General features: G+C 39.9%; 1 non-coding gene across 1 annotated transcript; it reads right to left on the bottom strand.

Annotated features, from left to right (window-relative positions):
• Window positions 1-7,094: 7,094 nt before the first annotated feature.
• On the bottom strand, window positions 7,095-7,201 carry LOC112773436 (small nucleolar RNA R71). Its single transcript, XR_003187986.1, has one exon. It is a non-coding gene; the product is annotated as a small nucleolar RNA R71 (small nucleolar RNA).
• Between the last annotated feature and the right edge of the window lie 17,451 nt (window positions 7,202-24,652).

The raw sequence follows: 24,652 nt of genomic DNA, 5'->3' as shown, positions 1-24,652 counted from the left end.
AAGTATAGGTTCATTAAGTCTATACTGAGACATTTTAACTTTTCATATAATACCTAACCCTAGTCGCAACTCAAGGACTAACTATGTTGCCCTAGTTCGTTCACTAGTCTCTGTCTGTTTTTCTGTCATTAAAACTTTACAAATTTTTTCTTCGATTTTTATGTTTGCTTCACCTTTTTATCTTTCTTTTATCTTTGCCTCACTAATATGTTCTTACCACTCCCTAAGTGTTTTATGAAGGTAATTATGAGATTCTGCACTTAAAGTTGTCTTTCTAAAGCTTTTACGGAAAACTGCCTTTTTCGCATTATTTTATCATTTTTATTAAAATATTATTTTTAATTAAATATTATTATTTAATATTTTATTATTATTTATTATTTTATCATTAATTTTCGAAAATTAACTTACCTTTTACTTTTAACCTTTAAAATTCACTTTTTACCACCCGTAACTTTTAATATTTCTACTTTTACCACCCTAACTTTCATAAATTACTAAATAACCCCTTAAACACCAAAATTTTTACTTCCTTGCCCTTTTAAGGATCTAAAGCCTGTTCTTCATTGTTCTTCATTACACTCAAAGTGTTCTTCATGTTCTTCATAAATTCTTCAGATTCTTTCTCTGTTTTTACCCGTTTTTCAGTCTTTTCAGCAACCGATTTTTACTATAATTCATAATAAATTAGCAGCCACTAAAACCCCATCTTTTCTACATGATTTCAACACAAATTGAACCTAAATTTAAGCCTAGGGTTTCATTTTTCCAGCTGCCCCAAGAACATGAACTTTAAAGCTTGAATTTCATCAAATTTCATCAAATTTTCACCAAATTTTCACCAAGAATCAATCATATATGCAACCAATTTTTAGCACAGCCAAATCATACAACATTCACACAACTCAAACACAAATAATCAAGATTAATTTCGTGACACCCTACTTGGTTTTGCTGCTCCTAATTCAGTTAGGCTCTCAGGTGGTCCTTAAGCACTTTTTCCTCCTACATCACATAAAGAACAACTTTAAATCCAAAAACTCTCAACTAACCAAATCTCATTCAGCATGTTAGGAAATAATTTCTAACCTTAGACTTACTAGAAAGTCACGTTTCTTGGCCCTCAAGTCAAGTTAAGCATGATTCCTAAGGAAGAACATCAAGAAAACACATGTTTAAGCATGTTTCCTTGAAACCGAATCAAAAGAGAGATGGTGCAGCCAACTCAGCTTGATTCCAGCCTTGATAAGTCATATGATCATGTAGAGAAAGAAGAGAGGATTATTTTGGTCGGATTGGAATTTTGATTTGAGTTTTAGTTCAGCAGAAATCAAGCTTTGAAGATTTGGAACTAAGAACTTTTCTCTCTTTTTCTCTCTTCCTATTTTCGGCCACAAAGTGAAAATGAGCCAGCCTTGGGGGTTTTGGGGGTGTAGGGTGAGTTGTGATTGGTTGGCTTCGAGGTGGAATAAAATAATATTAAAATATCTCAGGTGTATAACTACTAAAACTAGATGTATCGGATCACTTGTAAAAACATCTCTAAAAATTATTTTCTGAGCTACAAGCATAAATGACACTAGTAACATATTTATTATGAGAGTAAAACATGTATAATGAGGCCTTAGCATTGCTAAAGTCATCAGAGAGTGCTGGTGCTAAGCTGCACCAGTAAACTGTGAACCCGGTTAAACCAATTTTCTGTTTTTAACTAAAACTGACCAGGTAACCTTATAATATCATTCAAGAAGCTTCTAATACTAATATAATGATGATATTATCCTATTATCTCTCTTCTCTCATAAATCGAGTCCGGTTCACCAAATTGAGACTATTTACGAAAAACCGAATCAAAACTCCTAACCGATACGGTTCAAAAACTAGGTTCTTCGTGACTGCGTTATCGAGCTTGCCACGGGAAAGGTTCTAGCTTAAAGATAACATAATGACAATGAGGATTGAGATACTTGATGATATATCAAAGGTTTTCCCCTTACTGATCTTCCGGAGAAATCCGTACTTTCAGAAAAGATCTCGCGTACTCGAAAATCGGGGTTGTTACATTCTACCCTCCTAAAAGAAAATTTTGCACGCAAAATTTCAGTTACCTGAGAATAGATGCGGGTAATCAGCTTTCATCTTGTCTTCCAGTTCCCAAGTGTGCTCTTCTTCTTCTCTTTGTCCCCAAGCTACTTTGACTAAGCGAACAATTTTGCCTCTTAACTGCTTATCACTTCTTCCTACGATCCGAACTGGTGATGCTTGATATGTCAAATCATTTCATAACCGTACTGTCTCTGGTTGTAAAATGTGACTCTCGTCGGGAATATATTTCTTAAGTTGCGAGACATGAATAACATCATGAAGGTTTGACAGATATGGAGGAAGGGCTACTTGATAAGCTACTAGACCGACTCTTTTAAGTATTTGGAAAGGTCCTATGTATCGAGGGTTAAGCTTTTTAGCCTTAAGGGCTCTACCTATTCCAGTAGTCGGGGTTACTTTAATAAAGACATGGTCTCCCTCACTAAACTCTAAGGGTCTACGTCTATTATCGGCATAGCTCTTTTGACGGCTCTGTGCTGTCTGGATCTTCTGATGAATCCCCTTTATCTTCTCAGTAGTTTCTTGCACTAAGTCTGGACTTAAGACACTAGCTTCTCCGTTGTCATTCGAACACAATGGTGTCTGCCATCTTCTTCTGTAGAGAGCTTCATATGGTGCCATCCCGATACTTTGTTGGTAACTGTTGTTGTAGATGAACTCGATCAACGGCAAATATTTATCCCAACTGCCTTGGTTATCCATCACACAAGATCTTAGCATGTCTTCTAATGTCTGGATTGTCCGCTCAGATTGTCCATCTGTCTGAGGATGGTATGCTGTACTCATGTGCAATTCTGTCTCCAATGCTTTTTGAAAAGCTCCCCAAAATCTGAAAGTAAACATCGGATCTCGATCTGAAACAATTGTCGAAGGTATCCTGTACAATCGTACGATTTCTTGAATATATATCCGTGCTAGCCTTTCTAAAGTATAGTCAACTCGAATCGGAAGAAAGTGCGCTGACTTTGTCAATCTGTCCACAATTACCCAGATGGCATCGTGTCCTATTGAGGTCCTTGGCAATCCCGTGACAAAATCCATAGTAATCTGCTGCCATCTCCATTATGGTATTTTCAAGGGTTGCAGGGTTCCTGATGGCTTCTGATGTTCCACCTTCACCTTCTGGAAGGTTAAATATTTTGAGACATAATCAGCTACCTCTTTCTTTAAGCCCGGCCACCAGAATATTTGTTTCAAATCTTGATACATCTTTGTCACTCCAGGATGCATAGAGAATCTACTTTGATGAGCTTCTACAAGAATCCCTTGTCGCAAATCTCCAGAGCTAGGCACACAAATTCTGTTCTTGTATCTCCAGAGACTACTATGATCTAGTCTTACAGCTTCTGGTTCCTTTACTTTCATCCGTCTCAGCATCATCATCATTTCCGAGTCCTGTGCTTGTGCTTGCTGAATACTAATCTTAAAATCTGGTGTTATATGCAACTGCACCAAACGGACTCCACTTGACGTCTCAGTCATAGCCAACTTAAGGTCTTCAAATTCCGCAAGTAGCTTCTCTTCCTTTATCATCATCCAAGAGATACTCAAATTCTTCCAGCTCAAGGCGTCTGCCACCACGTTCGCTTTCCCTGGGTGGTAACTTAACTTAAAATCATAGTCCTTCAGGAACTCCATCCACCTTTTTTGTTGCATATTAAGATCCTTCTAGTCAAAGATATACTTTAAACTTTTGTGGTCAGAGAAAACTTCTAGTTGAGCGCCATACAAATAGTGCCTCCAGATCTTCAGAGCAAACACTACTACAGCCAATTCCAAGTCATGCTTCGGATAATTTCGTTCATGAGGTTGATGCCAGGGCATTTTGGCCAGTTTCACTGACCTTTTCTTTATGGTTTTAAGGTAGTTTCATGCATTTTCTTAGGAAATAAGCAAGTTTTGGGTAAATAATCACTTACATCTTGATTCAAGCAAACATTGTGAATTTTACATGATTTCATGAGAATTATGCATGAATTAAAGGACAAATTGAATGATGCATGTCTCATAACTTGGATCAGAGCTTAGATGCACTTTATTGCTTGATTTCAGGATAAAGGAAGCAAGGAAGAACCACGTTAGCAACCACGTTAGTCTAGCTAACGTGACCACTAACGTGGAATGAAGGCTAGCTTGCAACGTTAATGAGAAAAGTGATTGCCAATAACGCCTTCGTGAGCCATCATAGCCCACGTTAGTTGCCACGTTAACTATGTTAACGTGGAAGCTAACGTGGAAGAGAAGTAGAACTCCAACATTAGTGGTAAAAGTAAGTGCCACTAACGTTCCAAAAGGGGAAATTGGCCATGTTAAGAGCCACGTTAACTTAGTTAACGTGAGCTCTAACGTGGAAGAAGAAGATGATGCCAACGCTAGTGACACTCACCTTTGTCACTAACGTTGGACTAAGCCCATATTGGCTACATTAAAAGCCACGTTAACCTAGTTAACGTGGACTCTAACGTGGAGGGAGCAAGAATCACCAACGTTAGTGACACTCACCTTTGTCACTAACGTTGGATTGAGCCACTATGAGCCACGTTAGTTGCCACGTTAACTACATTAACGTGGAAGCTAACGTGGAGAAGAGGGATGATGATCCAACGTTAGTGACACTCACCTTTGTCACTAACGTTGGAGATGGCTATCAATACCACGTTAGAAGTCACGTTAACTTAGTTTACGTGAACTCTAACGTGGGAAGTAGGGGCATTCTGAAGCGTTAGTGACAAAGGTAAGTGTCACTAACGCTTTCGAAGATTTGGCAAACCTACGTTAAAGGCCACGTTAACTATTCTAACGTGAACTCTAACGTAGGGAGGAAGGGGTACTCTCAACGTTATTGAAAAAGGTAAACCCCAATAATGTTTGCGAAGGGCCAAGGGTCAACGTTAGTGGTCACGTTAGTGCCACTAACGTTGAAGTTAACGTGGACCACTTTGGGTTAGGAATGTTAGTGAAAAAGGTGATTGTCACTAACGTTCTCAACCCCACATTTTCACTTAACGTTAACACCACTAACGCCCTAAGCTAAAGTTCCTGCCTACTTCACACTTTCTCTGCAAGTAAAGCTGAGCCCATTGAAGAAGATAACTGCTTCAACTCAAGATCCAAAGGCCTATATCCAAGACTTGAAGAGCCAACTAGAAGATCAGAAGAGTAGTATAAATAGGGAGAGCTTTGAACTAGAAAGGGAGCTTTTGGCATTATTAGAATTACTCTCTGTATTTTACTTTCTCTGCAACTCTAGTTTAACTTTCAGAATGTACTCTCCATTTTTGCTTTCATTTCCCAGAGCTATGAACAACTAAACCCCTTTCATTGAGTTAGGGAGCTCTGTTGTAATTTGATGGATCAATAATAGTTTTCATTATTCTTCTTCTTTTTTTTCTCTTGATTTTACTAGAAAGCTTTCAATATTCATCCAATTAAGTAGTTATCTTGGAAAAGAAGCTATTCATACTTGGATCTCTTTTGAACCTTGGAAAAGGAATGAAGGGATCATGCTAGAAATGCTTTCCCATGTTGGACCAAATTGGGATTTGGGCAGATACGGTGACATATAATTCTCCCAATACTTTGATTTGGAAATACATGTGGTATAATCAGTGACCACACTTCATCTCTTCTCATGAGCAATTAGACCAAGGAATTGACTATTAATCTGATTTGAGAGATTGAATTATCAAGGAATTGGAATTCAATCACTTAAGATTGCCAAGGAGATCAATGAATGCATTGATTGAGAAAGAGATGAAAATGAACTTGATCCGGAGAATGCAACATCTCCTAAGCCAATGAATTCCCCGTTTCTGATCTTACCCATTCTCTTTACTTATTGCCATTTACTTTCATGCTAAACTTCCCTTCCCCATTTAAGATTCTGCAATTTACTTCCCGTCATTTATTTTCTGCTATTTACTTTCCCGCCATTTAATTTCTTGTAATTCTCAACTCACTTTCTGCTTAGCTCCACTAGAACATTCTTCCAATTAAAGTTACTTGACCAATCAATCCCTGTGGGATTCGACCTCACTCTACTGTGAGTTTTTACTTGACGACAATTCGGTATACTTGCGGAAGGAAATTTGTTGAGAGACAAGTTTTTGTGCATCAAGTTTATGGCGCCGTTTCCAGGGATTGATTTTGTATCAACAATGATTAAATTGGTGGATAAATAGATTGAGCATTTATTTTTATTTTGTTTGATTTAAGTTCATTTGAGTAATTTACTTTCTGTTTGGCTATTTTTTTCCCTTTCCCCTACCCATTTTCTTAGTTTTTTACAATTCAGTCACTAACCCACTAACTGTTTGATATATTGTATCACTCACACTAACATCATTTCTGTAGAAATTACTGTCTGCATCTATCTCACTTGCTTTTGCTTTGTTAGTTGTATGACAGGTAGAAGAAGCGGGGCTTCAACTTTCTTTGATTCTGAACCTGAGAGGACCTTCCTTAGATTAAGGAGGGAAGCAAGAGGAAAGAGAGTAGTTGGTGCTGAGGAAGAGAAAGAGTACTTTGAACCAGACATGGAGGAGAATATGGAGAACCATCATGAAAAAGAGGCTCACAACCATGGCAGAGAAGGTCCAGCGCATCAGGCTGGACAAGAGAGAAGAGTTCTAGGTTCTTACATCAACCCAAACCCAGGAAACTATGGAATTAGCATCCAAAGGCCAACCATACATGCCAACAACTTTGAACTAAAGCCACAGCTCATCACCCTTGTTCAGAACAATTGTTCATTCGGAGGAAGTGTCCAAGAAGACCCCAATCAACATCTAACCACCTTCTTGAGGATATGCAATATTGTGAAGTCTAATGGTGTTCATCCTGACACCTATAGACTACTTCTGTTTCCCTTCTCACTCAAGGACAAAGCATCTAAATGGCTGGAATCCTTTCCAAAGGAGAGTTTAGCAACCTGGGAAGATGTGGTGAACAAGTTCTTGGCAAGATTCTATCCTCCTCAATGGATCAACAGGTTGAGAGCTGAGGTACAAACATTCAGGCAGCAGGATGGTGAGACTCTATATGAAGCATGGGAGAGGTTTAAAGACTTGACAAGAAGATGCCCGCCAGATATGTTCAATGAATGGGTGCAGTTACACATCTTCTATGAAGGCCTTTCGTATGAATCAAAGAAGGCAGTAGACCACTCATCCGGGGGATCTCTGAACAAGAAGAAGACCATTGAAGAAGCCATAGATGTCATTGAGACTGTAGCAGAGAATGACTACTTCTATGCTTTTGAAAGAGGCAATACTAGAGGAGTGATGGAGCTGAATAATGTGGATGCACTGCTAGCTCAGAACAAGATGATTACCAAGCAATTAGCTGACCTCACCAAGAAGATGGAGAGGAATCAAGTAGCAGCAATCACCACTTCAGCAGCAACCCAAGAGGAGTGAATGAAGAAGCAGAGGGTGATCAGGAACAAGCCAACTACATTGGGAATTCACCTAGGCAGAACCATGACCCATACTCCAAAACATATAATCCTGGTTGGAGGAACCACCCAAACTTTGGGTGGGGAAATCAACAAGACCAAGGCCAAGATCAGAGACGCCACAACCCCAACAACAATGCAACTCACCAACACTCCGCACAGAGGTCATACCAACACCCACCCAACAACACTTCTCAACATCCATACCAATGTCAAAATGGCCCTTCTCATCCTTCCAATCTCAACTCTCCATCACCATCCGAGGATAGACTCTCAAAGATTGAGATCCTACTCGAGAGCATATGTAAGGAGATTCAAGACAATAAGATGTTCCGAGAAGAGGTGCGATCCAACATGCAGAATCAAGAGGCTGCCATCAAGAAACTTGAAACACAAGTTGGTTACCTACTCCAGCAAACTCCTATTCATAACCTTGGTAGCAACATTGAGCCAAACCCAAGGGAGGAGTGTCAAGCTATCACCCTCAGAAGTGGTAAGGAGTTGAAGGAGACCTCCAAGAAACCACAAGAGGAGGACCCAACTGAAAGGAAGGAGGAACAAGAGGAAGTTCAAGTTCCCATCTCCAATTCACGTAAAAGGGGAGAAGAGCTGAAGCCATATGTTCCAAGAGTCCCATATCCTCAGCAATTGAGGAAAAAGGGGGATGACAGCCACATAAGTAAAGATAATTAAAAAAAGGTCTGTACCTATAGGATATGGATATAGTTCTAGGAAATCCCCTAAGATTTCACATAGTCCTTTAGCTTTTTCAATCAATCTTCTTTCTTTTGATTTTATTCTCGGCTGGTTTTGAACGCTGGTTGATATTCCAATACGTCAGTTAGTTAACATTCGATCCCCCTGGAAGACTAAAAGAATTTCACTTTCCTGAAAAAAGGAAACTTACGGAAGCATCTATCTCTATCACGCACTCTCAAGGTTTCTAGAAATCTTCAAAAAACTACAGATTAACATACCCTTTGCTGAAGCAATAGAGTAAATACTGCTCTATGCCAAGTTCTTGAGGGAATTGATGACCAAAAAGAGAAGTTGGAAGAACAACGAAACGGTGATACTAACCGAGGAATGTAGTGCCATCATTCAGCACAAGCTACCCCAGAAATTGAAGGATCCTGGGAGCTTCTAGATCCCCTGTATTATAGGAGAGATCACGGTGGAGAAGGCTCTGTGTGATTTAGGAGCCAGCATAAATTTGATGTCAGTAGCCATGATGAAAAAAATGAAAATTGAGGAGGCCAAGCCAACAAAAATGGCCCTACAACTGGCAGATCGATCATTCAAGTTTCCTCACGGCATAGTAGAAGACTTGCTAGTGAAGGTAGGAGACTTTATCTTCCCAGCAGACTTTTTGGTGTTGGATATAATGGAAAGAGCCAAGGCTTCTATCATTCTGGGCAGACCATTCCTAGCCATTGCTGGAGCTATCATTGATGTCCAAAAAGGTGAACTGACACTGAGGTTACACAATGAGAAGATGATATTCAATGTGTTCAAAGCCATGAGTTACCCACAAGAACCAATGGGAAAGTGTATGAGGTTGGATTCACTAGAAGATATAGCACAAGATACTCTCGAAGAGGAAGAATTTGAGGGGTTGACAGAAGAAGAGTCAGCTTCAAGCGAAGAGGTTACAGCAGCAGAGGTTCACATTCAAGGCACATTAGAAGGGAAGAGTGAAGGAAAGGAAGCACCTAAACTTGAACTCAAAACACTGCCACCCACCCTCAAATATGCATACTTAGGGGAGAATGAAAGTTACCCAGTGATCATTAACTCGGCCCTCAGCCACAAGCAAGAAGAGGAACTACTCCAAGTGTTGCGAAAGCATAAGGATGCCATTGGATGGACCCTCGCTGACCTAAAAGGAATCAATTTGGCCATATGCTTGCATAAGATATTGTTGGAAGATGATGCCAAACCATCTATTCAACCCCAAAGGAGGCTGACATGAAGGAAGTGGTACAGAAAGAAGTTATGAAGCTATGGCAGGGAGGGGTAATCTACCCGATCTCAGACAGCCCCTGGGTCAGCCCTGTGCATGTTGTGCCAAAAAAAGGAAGAATCATTGTAGTCCCCAATGAGAAGAACGAACTGATCCCCACCAGGACCGTCACAGGATGGCGGATGTGCATAGACTACAGAAAACTGAATGAAGCTACAAGAAAAGATCATTTCCTCCTTCCATTCATGGATCAGATGCTGGAAAGACTTGCAGGACACGCATATTACTGTTTTCTCGATGGTTATTCAGGATACAATCAAATAGTGGTTGATCCGAGGGACCAAGAGAAAACCTCATTCACATGCCCATATGGAGTGTTCGCCTACAGGCGCATGCCATTTGGGCTATGTAATGCACCTGCGACTTTCCAACGCTGCATGCTTTCTATCTTCTCAGATATGATAGAGAAATTCATTGAAGTCTTTATGGATGATTTCTCGGTATTCAGAGATTCCTTCCCTAGTTGTCTAAATCACCTGGCCCTGGTATTAAAAAGATGTCAAGAAACTAATTTGGTCTTGAACTGGGAGAAATGTCACTTTATGGTGACAGGAGGAATAGTTCTTGGTCATAAGGTTTCTAACCAAGGCATTGAAGTGGACAGAGCCAAGGTGGAACTCATTGAAAAATTACCTCCACCAAGTGATGTCAAGGCAATTAGGAGTTTTCTAGGGCATGCTGGCTTTTACAGAAGGTTTATTAAAGATTTTTCAAAGATAGCCAAGCCCTTAAGCAATCTCCTTGTATCTGATACACCATTTATCTTTGATGAAAAGTGCATGCTGGCATTTAAAAACTTGAAAAATAGGTTGTCCTCTGCCCCTATCATTTCCCCACCTGACTGGAACCTACCATTTGAACTGATGTGCGATGCATCTGATTTCGCAATTGGGGCAGTGTTAGGACAGAGGAAAGATAACTTGGTCCATGTGATATACTATGCCAGCAAAGTCCTCAATGATACCCAAAGAAACTATATCACTACTGAAAAAGAGTTGCTAGCAATAGTTTTTGCATTTGACAAGTTTAGATCATACCTCATTGGTGCCAAAGTGATTGTCTTCACAGATCACACAGCACTTAAATATTTGTTTGCCAAGCAAGAATCAAAACCAAGACTAATAAGATGGATCTTATTGTTGCAGGAATTCAATATTGAAATCAAAGACAAGAAAGGAATGGAGAACAAGGTAGCAGATCACCTATCCAGAATCCCTCATGATAAAGGAGGAACACGTGATACAAATGTAAATGAGTTCTTCCCAGATGAGCAGTTGATGATGATTCACAGAGCACCCCTGGTTTGCAGATATTGCCAATTTTAAGGCAACTGGGGCTTTACATCCAGACATCAACAAACACCAGAAAAGAAAGCTCATCAATGACGCAAAGTATTTTGTCTGGGATGAACCATATCTCTTCAAGAAGTATTCAGATAGAATTCTGAGAAGATGTGTCTCGGAAGAAGAGGGACGAGAGGTCTTGTGGAACTGCCACAGCTCATGCTATGGAGGCCATTTTGGAGGGGACAGAACTGCAGCCAAGGTATTACAAAGCGGATTCTTTTGGCCCACCCTTTTCAAGGATGCCAAAGAACTGATAAAGAATTGCAATGAATGTCAAAGAGCTGGAAACTTACCCAAAAGAAATGAGATGCCACAAAATTTCATCTTAGAACTAGAACTGTTTGATGTGTGGGGAATCGATTTCATGGGACCTTTTCCAACCTCATATTCAAACAAGTACATCTTGGTAGCAGTGGATTACGTTTCCAAGTGGGTAGAGGCTATTGCAGCCCCAACGAATGATAACAAGGTGGTCATGAACTTCCTCAGAAAGAATATCTTTAGCCGGTTCGGAGTCCCACGAGAACTCATCAGTGATGGAGGGAGCCATTTTTGTAACAGACCACTAGAAGCTCTCCTCCTACGATACGGGGTGAAACACAAGATTTCCACGCCTTACCACCTCCAAACAAGTGGGAAAACTGAGATATCTAACAGAGAGCTAAAAAGGATTCTGGAAAAGACTGTGGGAGCATCAAGGAAGGATTGGTCGAAGAAGCTGGATGATGCTCTTTGGGCATACAGAACGGCATTCAAAACACCAATCGGGATGTCCCCATACCAACTGGTGTATGGAAAGGCTTGTCATTTACCATTGGAGCTGGAACACAAAGCTCTCTGGGCTCTCAAGCTGCTAAATTTTGATAGCACTACTGCTGGTGAAAAGAGGGTCTTGCAGCTGCAAGAAATGGAGGAGTTCAGATCTCAAGCCTATAAAAATGCCAAGATTTATAAAGAAAAGGCAAAGAGAAGGCATGACCTCCATTTAACACCCAGAAGCTTCGAAGAAGGATAGCAAGTGCTCCTCTACAATTCCAAATTAAGACTCTTCCCTGGAAAACTCAAATCAAGGTGGTCAGGACCCTTTCTTGTCACAAAGGTCTCACCGTATGGGCACATAGAAATTATGGAGGAAAGTTCAAAGAGGAAGTTCATTGTTAACGGACAGAGACTTAAACACTACATGGGCAACATGGGGGAAAACCCCAATGTGAAGTATCACCTCAAGTGATGGAGGAATCGTCAAACTAGCGACGCTAAAAGAGCGCTTCGTTGGGAGGCAACCCAACCTAAGGTAGTTCTCTTTTCATTTGCATTTTAATAAAATTCACAAGTAGTTTCTCCCGTATTGTGAGGAGCTAAGTTTGGTGTTACACACCAAAACAATACAAGAGTGAGTGTGTAATTCTAAGTTTGGTGTTCCACCAAAGATTTCAGTTAGAATCACACTACACTCCTTCAAGGGCAAATTGCTAGATCCAACCAATCAGGGGAACCACTTAACAGTAGTTAGTTTCTAGTTGTCTTGCTGATAACAACACATGAGATTTCCTGCATGCATTCAACATGCTGTATTAGGCAAGAAACTAAGTTTGGTGTTCACACACCAAGTTAAGTTCCGAAATGCACAAGCATACATGCATACTAACTATCTCTCAAGTGCTTTGGGGACAAGCAACTTCCAATAACTTTGCAGGGATTCAATCAATCTTTTGGAAAAACAGTGCACCATCATCCAAGGAAGCGAGGAAAGATGCAGAAGCTATGGAGGGTGACAACAAATGGGTAGCTAGAAGGCATCACCAAAAGGTTATATTGTTACTTGATTCCATATGCTTGGAAATAATTAATTTGGAAGTCTGAATGTGCCCTTGATTAATAGTCACTCTTTAAGCTTAATTCACTAGAATTTGATGTTTGTTTTTGCTTAGGTCTATGCTTGCTAGTCAAGTTGCCTGTTTTCATTTTCATCTTGCTTATTGTATGCTTGTCCTTTTAAGCTAAATAAAAAAGGAGATGTTATGAAAGACCAGAGTAATGTTCAAGTTGTGGAGTAGGTTCTTAAATTTGTGGTGTAGTAATCACTTAGCTAAGTTGGTTCACCAACAAGGTGGGAAGGCAACTATCTGTCCTGAATCATATACTTGAAACACACCCCAGGAGACTAGCTAAATAATAAGATCCTAATAAGAAAAAGGAAAAGAACAATAAGAGTTGAAAAAGAAAGAAAAGTTAATAAAGAATAAGGCTAGGCACCAAGGGCTTGAAACTTGAGGGATGTGTCTGTGGTGCTCTTGTACCAAGGATCTGCTTGGATGAATAAGTTCTTAGGAGTGCTTCATCACTTGGTAACTTGGGTTAACTAAGCCGGGATTATCAACTGAAAATCCACTATCAAGAGCAACCTTGCTACAGAACATTTAGTAACCCAAAGAGGTGCTGGACACCAAGACCTCAAGGAAAGAAAATAACAAACCATGTGCCTATGGTGTGCATGTATGGGGGAGAGAGACTTGAGGGAGTAAGTCCTTAGGGTGTTTCAACACCTAACGCCTTGAACCAACTGGTTCGGGAGTGTTGGCTGAAAGCTTATCTTAAAGAGTCGCCCCCTCACAGAACACTTAGCCTAAGGAAGAAATAAACCTTGGAAAGACAAAGGGATCAAGAAATAAAGGTCTCAAAGGGTGCAATCAAGTGAGTATTCCAAGGCATGATAAAGGTCTGAAAGCCAGTAAAGGAATGAACCTAAGTTGCTATGCATGAAACCCCATAAAACCAAGAACATGACTTCCACAATAATGATTCATTCCTCGTGTCATTTCATTCATCATTCTCTTGTTCCAGTACTTGCTTAGGGACAAGCAAGCTTTAAGTTTGGTGTTGTGATGCCAGGGCATTTTGGCCAGTTTCACTGACCTTTTCTTTATGGTTTTAAGGTAGTTTCATGCATTTTCTTAGGAAATAAGCAAGTTTTGGATAAATAATTACTTACATCTTGATTCAAGCAAACATTGTGAATTTTACATGATTTCATGAGAATTATGCGTGAATTAAAGGACAAATTGAATGATGCATGTCTCATAACTTGGATCAGAGCTTTGATGCACTTTATTGCTTGATTTCAGGATAAAGGAAGCAAGGAAGAACCACGTTAGCAGTCACGTTAGTCTAGCTAACGTGACCACTAACGTGGAATGAAGGCTAGCTTGCAACATTAATGAGAAAAGTGATTGCCAATAACGCCTTCGTGAGCCATCATAGCCCACGTTAGTTGCCACGTTAACTATGTTAACGTGGAAGCTAACGTGGAAAAGAAGTAGAGCTCCAACGTTAGTGGTAAAAGTAAGTGCCACTAACGTTCCAAAAGGAGCAATTGGCCACGTTAACTTAGTTAACGTGAGCTCTAACGTGGAAGAAGAAGATGATGTCAATGTTAGTGACACTCACCTTTGTCACTAACGTTGGACTAAGCCCATATTGGCTACGTTAAAAGCCATGTTAACCTAGTTAACGTCGACTCTAACGTGGAGGGAGCAAGAATCACCAACGTTAGTGACACTCACCTTTGTCACTAACGTTGGATTGAGCCACTATGAGCCACGTTAGTTGCCACGTTAACTACATTAACGTGGAAGCTAACGTGGAGAAGAGGGATGATGAGCCAACGTTAGTGACACTCACCTTTGTCACTAACGTTGGAGATGGCTATCAATACCACGAGTTAACGTGAACTCTAATGTGGGAAGTAGGGGCGTTCTGAAGCGTTAGTGACAAAGGTAAGTGTCACTAACGCTCTCGAAGATTTGGCAAACCTACGTTAAAGGCCACGTTAACTATTCTAACGTGAACTCTAACGTAGGGAGGAAGAGGTACTCTCAAAGTTATTGAAAAAGGTAAACCCCAGTAATGTTTGTGAAGGGCCAAGGGTCAACATTAGTGGTCACGTTAGTGCCACTAACGTTGAAGTTAACGTGGACCACTTTGGGTTAGGAACATTAGTGAAAAAGGTGATTGTCACTAACGTTCTCAACCCTATATTTTCACTTAACGTTAACACCACTAACGCCCTAAGCTAAAGTCCCTGCCTACTTCACACTTTCTCTGCAAGTAAAGCTAAGCCCACTGAAGAAGATAACTGCTTCAACTCAAGATCCAAAGGCCCATATCCAAGACTTGAAGACCCAACTAGAAGATCAGAAGAGTAGTATAAATAGGGAGAGCTTTGAACTAGAAATGGAGCTTTTGGCATTATTAGAATTACTCTCTGTATTTTACTTTCTCTACAATTCTAGTTTAACTTTCAGAATGTACTCTCCATCTTTGCTTTCATTTCCCAGAGCTATGAACAACTAAACCCCTTTCATTGGGTTACGGAGCTCTGTTGTAATTTGATGGATCAATAATAGTTTTCATTATTCTTCTTATTTCTTTTCTCTTGATTTTACTAGAAAGCTTTCAATCTTCATCCAATTGAGTAGTTATCTTGGAAAAGAAGCTATTCATACTTGCATCTCTTCTGAACCTTGGAAAAGGAATGAAGGGATCATGCTAGAAATGCTTTCTCATGTTGGACCAAATTGGGGTTTGGGCGGATATGGTGACATATAATTCTCCCAATACTTTGATTTGGAAATACATGTGGTATAATCAATGACCATACTTCATCTCTTCTCATGAGCAATTAGACCAAGGAATTGGCTATTGATCTTATTTGAGAGATTGAATTACCAAAGAATTGGAATTCAATCACTTAAGATTGCCAAGGAGATCAATGAATGCATTGATTGAGGAAGAGATGAAAATGAACTTGATCCGGAGAATGCAACATCTCCTAAGCCCAATGAATTCCCCATTTCTGATCTTACCCATTCTCTTTACTTATTGCCATTTACTTTCATGCTAAACTTCCCTTCCCTATTTATGATTCTGCAATTTACTTCCCGTCATTTATTTTCTGCTATTTACTTTCCCGCCATTTAATTTCCTGCAATGCTCAACTCACTTTCTACTTAGCTCCACTAGAACGTTCTTCCAATTAAAGTTGCTTGACCAATCAATCCCTGTGGGATTTGACCTCACTCTACTGTGAGTTTTTACTTGACGACAATTTGGTATACTTGCCGAAGGAAATTTGTTGAGAGACAAGTTTCCGTGCATCAGAGGTCTCAGCTGCCGGGAAGCATAAGCCACCACATTTTTGTCTTGCATCATCACACATCCAAGTCCTTTATGAGAGGCGTCACAGTATACTTGAAAAGGTTTTTATGGATCGGGTAGTACTAGTACAGGTGCAGTTGTTAGCTTCTCCTTAAGCATCTTGAAACTTCTATCGCACTCAACTGTCTAGATAAATGGAACTTCATTTCGTGTAAGGTAAGTCAAAGGTAAAGCTATCTGTGAAAATCCTTTGATGGACCTCCGATAATAGCCAGCAAGTCCGAGAAAACTCCGAACTTCTGTAACGGTCGTAGGTGGTTCCCATTGCACTACTGCTTCAATTTTTGAAGGATCCACTACAATTCCTCCCTGTGATATAACGTGCCCCAAGAATGCTACCTCTTCTGTTCAGAATTCGCACTTTGATAGTTTAGCATATAACTTCCGAATCCTCAGTATCTGCAATACAGTCCTTAGATGCTCTTCATGCTCTCTTTCTGTCTTCGAATAGATGAAAACTACTACGAACTGATCAAGGTACGGACGGAAAATACATTTCATGTAATCCATGAAAATCGCAGGAGCATTAGTTAGTCCAAACGACATAACCGTATACTCATAGTGACCATATCGAGTTCTAAATGCAGTCTTCGGTATATCTGACTCTTTCACTCGAATCTGGTGATAGCCCGATCACAAATCAATCTTCGAAAACACAGTTGCACCTTTTTAACTAATCCATCAAATCATCTATTCGTGGAAGTGGATACTTGTTCTTGATGGTGACTTTATTTAGCTATCGGTAATCTACACAAAGTCTCATTCCACCATCCTTCTTATTTACTAGCAACACCGGAGCTCCCCAAGGTGATGCACTGAGACAAATAAATTTCTTTCCAAGTAGCTCATCCAACTGCTTCTTCAACTCTGCAAGTTCCAATGGTGACATCCGGTACGGTGCTATGGAAATCGTCCGGTTTCAGGTACTAGTTCAATGCTGAATTCTATCTCTCGCTGAGGAGGAAACTCAGGTATGTCATCCGGGAAAACATCAGGAAATTCCTTCACCACTCGGATTTGTTCTAAGCTTAGTTCACTGTCATTCGAGCTAGCCGCTAACAGAACGTACCCCTCACAATCACTCCCGTCTAATGTAACTCTTTTAGAATTCAGATATAAAGTATGAGACAGAAATGGTTTAATATCTAAACTATGAGACGGAAACAGCAGTTCTTTCATAGCAATCAAGCAAAACATAATACTTGGACAACCAATCTAATCCTAGAATAACTTCTAAACCACGTAGAGGCAAACAGATTAGATCATGTATAAAAGTCTTATTCCTAATAGTGAATGGTACTTGCAGGCACACTAAACTGGTCAACGCATTTTGGGATGCAGGGGTATGGACAATTAGATCAAAATTTAACTCAGAGAAATCTACTCCCAACTCACGAGCAACAGTTAAAGAGATAAAAGAATGCGATGCACCCGAATCATACAGTACAGTTAGAAATTGATTCTTGACGTAACACTGACCTTGGATCAGGGTGTCTGATTGCATAGCATCATTAGCAATCATGGCAAACACTCGACCTTGTTGTTGGGTTCGTACCGGATTCTGAACAAACTTTCTTCGGTAGATCCTAGCTGTGTGTCCAGATTCCTCACAAGTAAAACAAGCGTTCGTTTCTTACAGAATCCAAATCTAACATAGCCATAGCCATGGAGATTATAACAGCTATGAGGACAGCTGTGCCTCGCATCGATTCGTCGTTCGGAGCTTGATTAAACTATGCCTATTCGCAGTCATTAAGGTCCTATCCGCACTAAACAATCAATATTAAGGTGATCAGTCTTAATATCTCAAGTAAGGCACGAACATTTCCAAAATGAGCGCTCATAGACATTCATGCCAAATGTATCTTAAAGATACCCTAATAGCATGAGACACACAACAGAGTATGCAATAAAGCATAGTCAGTCCACTCCCCAGGCTCTATTGGGAACGAACTGCTCTGATACCAAATTGTAACGACCCAACTCCCAGTATGCCATGGTCGTACAAGAAGCTAAGTGTTACTAACTTGTCCTTCATAACTATTATCTATTATTTAATATATGAGCCTGTGCCTTATTAGAACGTTGCCAATTTTACGAGTAACTTTTTTTTTAACTTATATCGTTGCGAGCGAGGGAGTAAAATAAATAAGCACACACTGCTAGAAATAATAAGGAAGCATAAAGAAACATAGAAACACAGCTGATAATATACATCATGTACACTATAACAAAACATGTAGCATTTACACAAGATCAAGTCAGTTTACATCCTCGTCAACCTACATAGCTAATATATACACGACACTCCCAAGGCCTGGCCTATACAAAAAGCCGCTAAATTGGCGCCCAGGCTAGCCTAACCACTATATAGCTCCTAGCTCTCGGGTGTACTAACATAAGTGAGAGACTAACTAATAGATAATATTAGACAAGAGTGTCATCAAAAGAATTCTCCTACTGCTGTCAGACTATATCTACACGTGGTCGATCGGAAGATCGTCATGAGGCTCATCCATCTCCTCATCCTACTCTATCTCTATCTCTGGATCCTCCTCATCATCATCATCCGCAGCTGCAGCTATACCCTCAGATCCACCAGAAATACTGATGTCACTATGTCCAAACCATTCGTGAGCACAGGTCCGTTCGCGTAAATAGGAGCTACCCCATCGTCCGGTAGTGTCAGCTCAGCAGGCTGTGGAAAGTCTAGGATTGGCTCAGGGGAAAGTCCCACTTTGGTGGAATCGCAGGTACATAGTCACCAGCTAACTCGGGCTTATCATGTATGATAGGCTCAGGTGCCGCCTCATTCAAGGGTTGAGCTGGTATAGAGTGTCCGGTACTATCGAGAAAAGGATGCCCAGGTGCGTCACGGTGTAACCAGGATAAGGGAAAGTCGTAAGGAGTATCGGGGTCAAAATGTGGGATATACAGAGGATGTTCGAAGGGACAGTTTTGTAATGCGTAACGTCTCATACGAGGCTTCGTACTCAAAATATAGTAACCATAGTACACTGGGTCCTCATAAATGTAAAGGTCTTCGACTTCATAGAATATCACGCCCGTTTCCATCTGATGGGGGAAGAGAGAGAAGGGGGTAAGAACTGGGGAGTTCTTAGTAGGACCGGGGTTATTAGTTAAGTTCATTAATTCCGTGTTGTTTAGCAGATAAATAGTAGAATACTGAGAAGTAATGAACAGAAGAAACAGATAACTAGAGAAAACAGAGAAAATAGAAAGCAAAACACAAACAAGAGAATACAAGAAAACAAAACACAGACACAGTGAATAGAATACAAACAAAGAAAGCATAATGGTGCATGAATTGTGAATCACACTTTTCACAACTCGTACCACTAACCAGCAAGTGCACTGGGTCGTCCAAGTAATACCTTACGTGAGTAAGGGTCGAATCCCACCGAGATTGTTGGTTTGAAGCAATCTATGGTTATCTTGTAAATCTTAGTCAGGAGGTCAATTATATTTATCAGTTTGAATTGCGAAAAGTAAAAGAGCATGGATTAAATACTTGTTCTGCAGTAATGGAGAATATGTTGGAGTTTTGGAGATGCTTTGTCTTCTGAATCTCTACTTTCTCCCTGTCTTCTTCTTCAAGCACGCAAGGTTCCTCCTATGGCAAGCTGTGTGTTGGTGGATCACCGTTGTCAATGGCTACCATCCATCCTCTCAGTGAAAAAGGTCCAGGTGCACTGTCACCGCACGGCTAATCATCTGTCGGTTCCCACTCATGCTGGAATAGGATCCATTGATCCTTTTGCATCTGTCACTATGCCCAGCCCTTGTGAGTTTGAAGCTCATCACAGTCATTCAATCCCTGAATCCTACTCGGAATGCCACAGATAAGGTTTAGACTTTTCGGATTCTCATGAATTCTGCCAATGGATTCTAGCTTATACCACGAAGATTCTGATTAAGGAATCCAAGAGATGTTCATTCAATCGAAGGTAGAATGGAGGTGGTTGTCAGGCACGCGTTCATAGGTTGAGGATGACGATATGTGTCACAGATCATCACATCCATCATATTGAAGTGCGAATAAACATCTTAGATAGAAATAAGCGTGTTTGAATAGAAAACAAAAATAGTTGCATTAATTCATCAAAACACAACAGAGCTCCTCACCCCCAACAATGGAGTTCAGAGACTCATGCCATCAAAGAGTACAAAGGTCAGATCTAAAATGTCATGAGGTCCGAAATAGACCTCTAAAAGTTGTTTAAATACTAAACTAGTAACCAAGGTTTACAGAAAATGAACAAACTATGATAGATGGTGCAGAAATCCACTTCTGGACCCACTTGGTGTGTGCTGGGGATGAGACTTAAGCTTCTCATGTGCCTAGGCTGTTTCTGGAGTTGAACGCCAGGTTGTAACCTGTTTCTGGCGTTCAACTCCCATTTGTAACCTGTTTCTAGCGTTTGACGCCAGACTGCAACATGGAACTGGCATTGAACGCCAGTTTACATCATCTATCCTTGAGCAAAGTATAGACTATTATATATTGCTGAAAAGCCCTGGATGTCTACTGTCCGACGCAATTGAGATCGTGCCATTTGGAATTCTGTAGCTCCAGAAAATCTATTTCGAGTGCAGGGAGGTCAGAATCCAACAGCATCAGCAGTCCTTTTTCAGCCTGAATCAGATTTTTGCTCAGCTCCCTCAATTTCAGCCAGAAAATACCTGAAATTACAGAAACATACACAAACTCATAGTAAAGTCCAGAAATGTGATTTTTAGTTAAAAACTAATAAAAATATAATTAAAATAAATTAAATCATACTAAAAACATACTAAACACAATGCCAAAAAGCGTTTAAATTATCTGCTCATCACAACACCAAACTTAAATTGTTGCTTGTCCCCAAGCAACTGAAAATCAAATAGGATAAAAAGAAGAGAATATACTATAAATTCCAAAATATCAATGAAACTTAGCTCTAATCAGATGAGCGGGACTTGTAGCTTTTTGCCTCTTGAATAGTTTTGGCATCTCACTTTATCCATTGAAGTTTAAAATGATTGGTATCTATAGGAACTCAGAATTCAGATAGTGTTATTGACTCTCCTAGTTTAGTATGTTGATTCTTGAACACAGTTACTTTATGAGTCTTGGCCGTGGCCCTAAGCACTTTGTTTTCCAGTATTACCACTGGATACATAAATGCCACAGACACATAACTGGGTGAACCTTTTCAGATTGTGACTTAGCTTTGCTAAAGTCCCCAATTAGAGGTGTCCAGAGTTCTTAAGCACACTCTGTTTTTGCTTTAGACCTTGACTTTAACCGCTCAGTCTCTAGTTTTCACTTGACACCTTCACGCCATAAGCACATGGTTGGGGACAGCTTGGTTTAGCCGCTTAGGCCAGGATTTTATTCCTTTAGGCCCTCCTATCCACTGATGCTCAAAGCCTTGGATCCTTTTTATTACCCTTGCCTTTTGGTTTTAAGGGCTATTGGCTTTTTTGCTCTTGCCTTTTGGTTTAAAGAGCTTTTGGCTTTTTCTGCTTGCTTTTTCTTTTTCTTTCTATTTTTTGCCTTTTTTTTGGTTTTTTCTTATTTTTTTTCGCAAGCTTTCTGTATTCACTGCTTTTTCTTGCTTCAAGAATCAAGTTTATGATTTTTCAGATTATCAAATAACATGTTTCCTTTTCATCATTCTTTCAAGAGCCAACATATTTAACATTCTTAAACAATCAAATTCAAAAGACATATGCACTTTTCAAGCATTCATTCAGAAAACAAAAAGTATTGTCACCACATCAAAATAATTAAACTAGTTTCAAGGATAAATTTGAAACCATGTACTTCTTGTTCTTTTGTAATTAAAACAAAATTTTTTATTTAAGAAAGGTGATGGATTCATAGAATATTCATAACTTTAAGGCATAGACTCTAATCTTTATTTATTATTTAATAATATAAATTAGGCGTAAAAGCAGACACTTAATAATAAAAGACAGGAAATTAAAGACATAAAAATAAATGACTCTAACTCTAATACTCATATAGATAAAAGGTTATCTCATAGTTAGGACTCAATAACCATTATTTTGGGAGGTAGATGCTTCTTTGGTCTGTGGGGTGCTTGGCCCTTCAAGAGACAGCTTCTAGCGCTTCAGTTCCTTTATGTCACGCCCCTGCTCTTCTTGTTCTTTAAGCAGTTTGCACAGCATGCTATTTTGATTTTGCTGTTCTTCCTTCAGTTGATCCACAACTTCTTGCAACTTGGTGACAGATGCTTCTAGGCGCTCCCAGTATTCAATTTGAGGGATTTCCGGGAGGAGCTCCTCTGCTTTTCTCTTGATGGGGTCGTCCTACACTTGTAGTCCTTCCATAGACTTTTTGGTGATTGGTTGCTCAACTGAGATATACTTATCTACTCCCATTTTTATTCCAGCATCTTTACATAGCAGAGAGACTAAGCTTGGGTAAGCCAATTTAGCATCTTTAGAGTTTTTGTTTGCAATTTTGTAAAGCTCATCACAAGCAATCAGCTGATGAACTTCCACTTCTTTTTCTAGCATAATGCAATGAATCATCACTGCTCTTCTTATGGTGACCTCAGAGCGGTTGCTAGTGGGCAGTATAGAGCATGCAATGAAATCTAGCCAGCCTCTGGCAACTGGTTTGAGATCTCCTCTCTTGAGTTGGTTCGGGGCACCCTTTGTGTTGGTTGTCCACTTAGCTCCAGGGAGGCATATGTCCTCTAGAATTTTGTCCAATCCCAGGTTTGATCTCATCATTCTCCTATTAAAGGAGTCTGGGTCATCTTGCAGTTGAGGCAGCTTGAAGATCTCCCTTATTTTGTCAGGGTGGGCGTGAACAACCTTCCCTCTGACCAGAGTTCTATAGTCATAGAATGCGGTTCCAGCAATTCTCTTCCTGTCCGTCTGCCATAGATTAGCATAGAATTCCTGAACCATGTTTCTTCCCACCTTTGTTTTAGGATTAGCTAGGACTTCCCAGCTCCTGTTTCGAATTTGCTCTTGGATCTCCGGATATTCATCTTCTTTCAGATCGAATTTAACTTCCGGGATCACCGATCTTAGACTCATTATTTTGTAAAAATGGTCTGAATGTTCTTTGGTTATGAACTTCCCTTGATTCCAAAGTGGTTTTGGAATATTCTCCTTCTTGCCTCTTGAGTCGGTTTGTTTTCCCTTGGGAGCCATGATCTTAGTGGGTATTGGCTTAGTGATCACGGATAAACACACCAAACTTAGAGGTTTGCTTGTCCTCAAGCAAAAGAAAAGAAAGGAGAGGGAAAGAGGGAGAGCCAAGCGCAACTTGTGGAGGAGAGGAGGAGGCCGAATGAGGATTTAAAGGGAAAAAGGGGGGTGGGATCGAAAATTTAGAAGGAGATACGATAGAAGATATGATTTGTAAAAGATAAGTATAATAGGAAAAAGATATGATTTTAAAATTGAAAAGATATGAAAGATATTTGAAAAAGATAAATCAGAATTTTGAAAAAGATGATGTGAAGATTTGAAAAAGATATTGATGATTTGAAAAGATTTTAGAGTGAAAAGAGATAGCTTTGTTTTGAAAAGGATTTGAAAAAGGGCTTATGAATTAAGATACATTTGATTTTTTTTTTGAAATTAGGGTTTTTAGAAATTAGGGTTTGTGACATGTTTGTGCAAGAAATTATGAATTGAAACATAAAAAATGGAAAAAATTTGAATTGAAAACAAAATTGCCTACTCCCCACATTCCTGGCGTTAAATGCCCAACTGCTGCATGTTTTGGGCGTTTAACGCCCAGTTGGTGCTTGGTCTGGGAGTTTAATGCCCAGCTGTTGCTTCTAGCTGGTGTTAAACGCCAGAAACCCCTATGTCACTGGGCGTTTTTCTGAACGCTCAGGATGCTGTCAATCTGGCGTTAAATGCCCAGAAGTTGCTTCTTTCTGGCGTTTAACGCCCAGATGGCTATCATTACTGGCGTTAAACGCCCAGTAGATGCTCCTTTTGGGCGTTTAACACCCAGTTGTGCCTCTTACTGGCATTTTTTTGCCAGTGAGCTCTTTCTCTCTGTTTTATGTGCTGAATCCTTCTGTAATCCTGTGAACTTATGTAATTGACTCTTTACCTTATTAACAATTAACTTTATATAAACAAATAAAATCAAGAATAGGGCAAAACAACAGAAAAAGTTTTCCCAATGGCTGGGTTGCCTCCCAGCAAGCGCTTCTTTATTGTCTTTAGCTGGACCTTGCTGAGCTTTTAATCTAGCCTCAGCCTTGAGCACTCTTGCTCAACATTGCCTTCAAGATAGTGTTTGATTCTCTGTCCATTAACAATGAACTTCTTATCAGAATCAATGTCTTGAAGCACCACATAACCATATGGTGATACACTTGTAATTACATATGGTCCCCTCCACCGGGATTTCAGTTTCCCAGGGAATAGCCTGAGCCTAGAGTTAAACAGCAAAACCTTTTGTCCTGGTTCAAAGACTCTTGATGACAGCTTTCTGTC

This window comes from Arachis hypogaea, chromosome 18 (assembly GCF_003086295.3).
Source record: "Arachis hypogaea cultivar Tifrunner chromosome 18, arahy.Tifrunner.gnm2.J5K5, whole genome shotgun sequence".
NCBI lineage: Eukaryota > Viridiplantae > Streptophyta > Magnoliopsida > Fabales > Fabaceae > Arachis > Arachis hypogaea.
The sequence above is the reverse complement of the archived record's forward strand: the minus strand, read 5'-3'. Positions and strand labels throughout refer to the sequence as shown.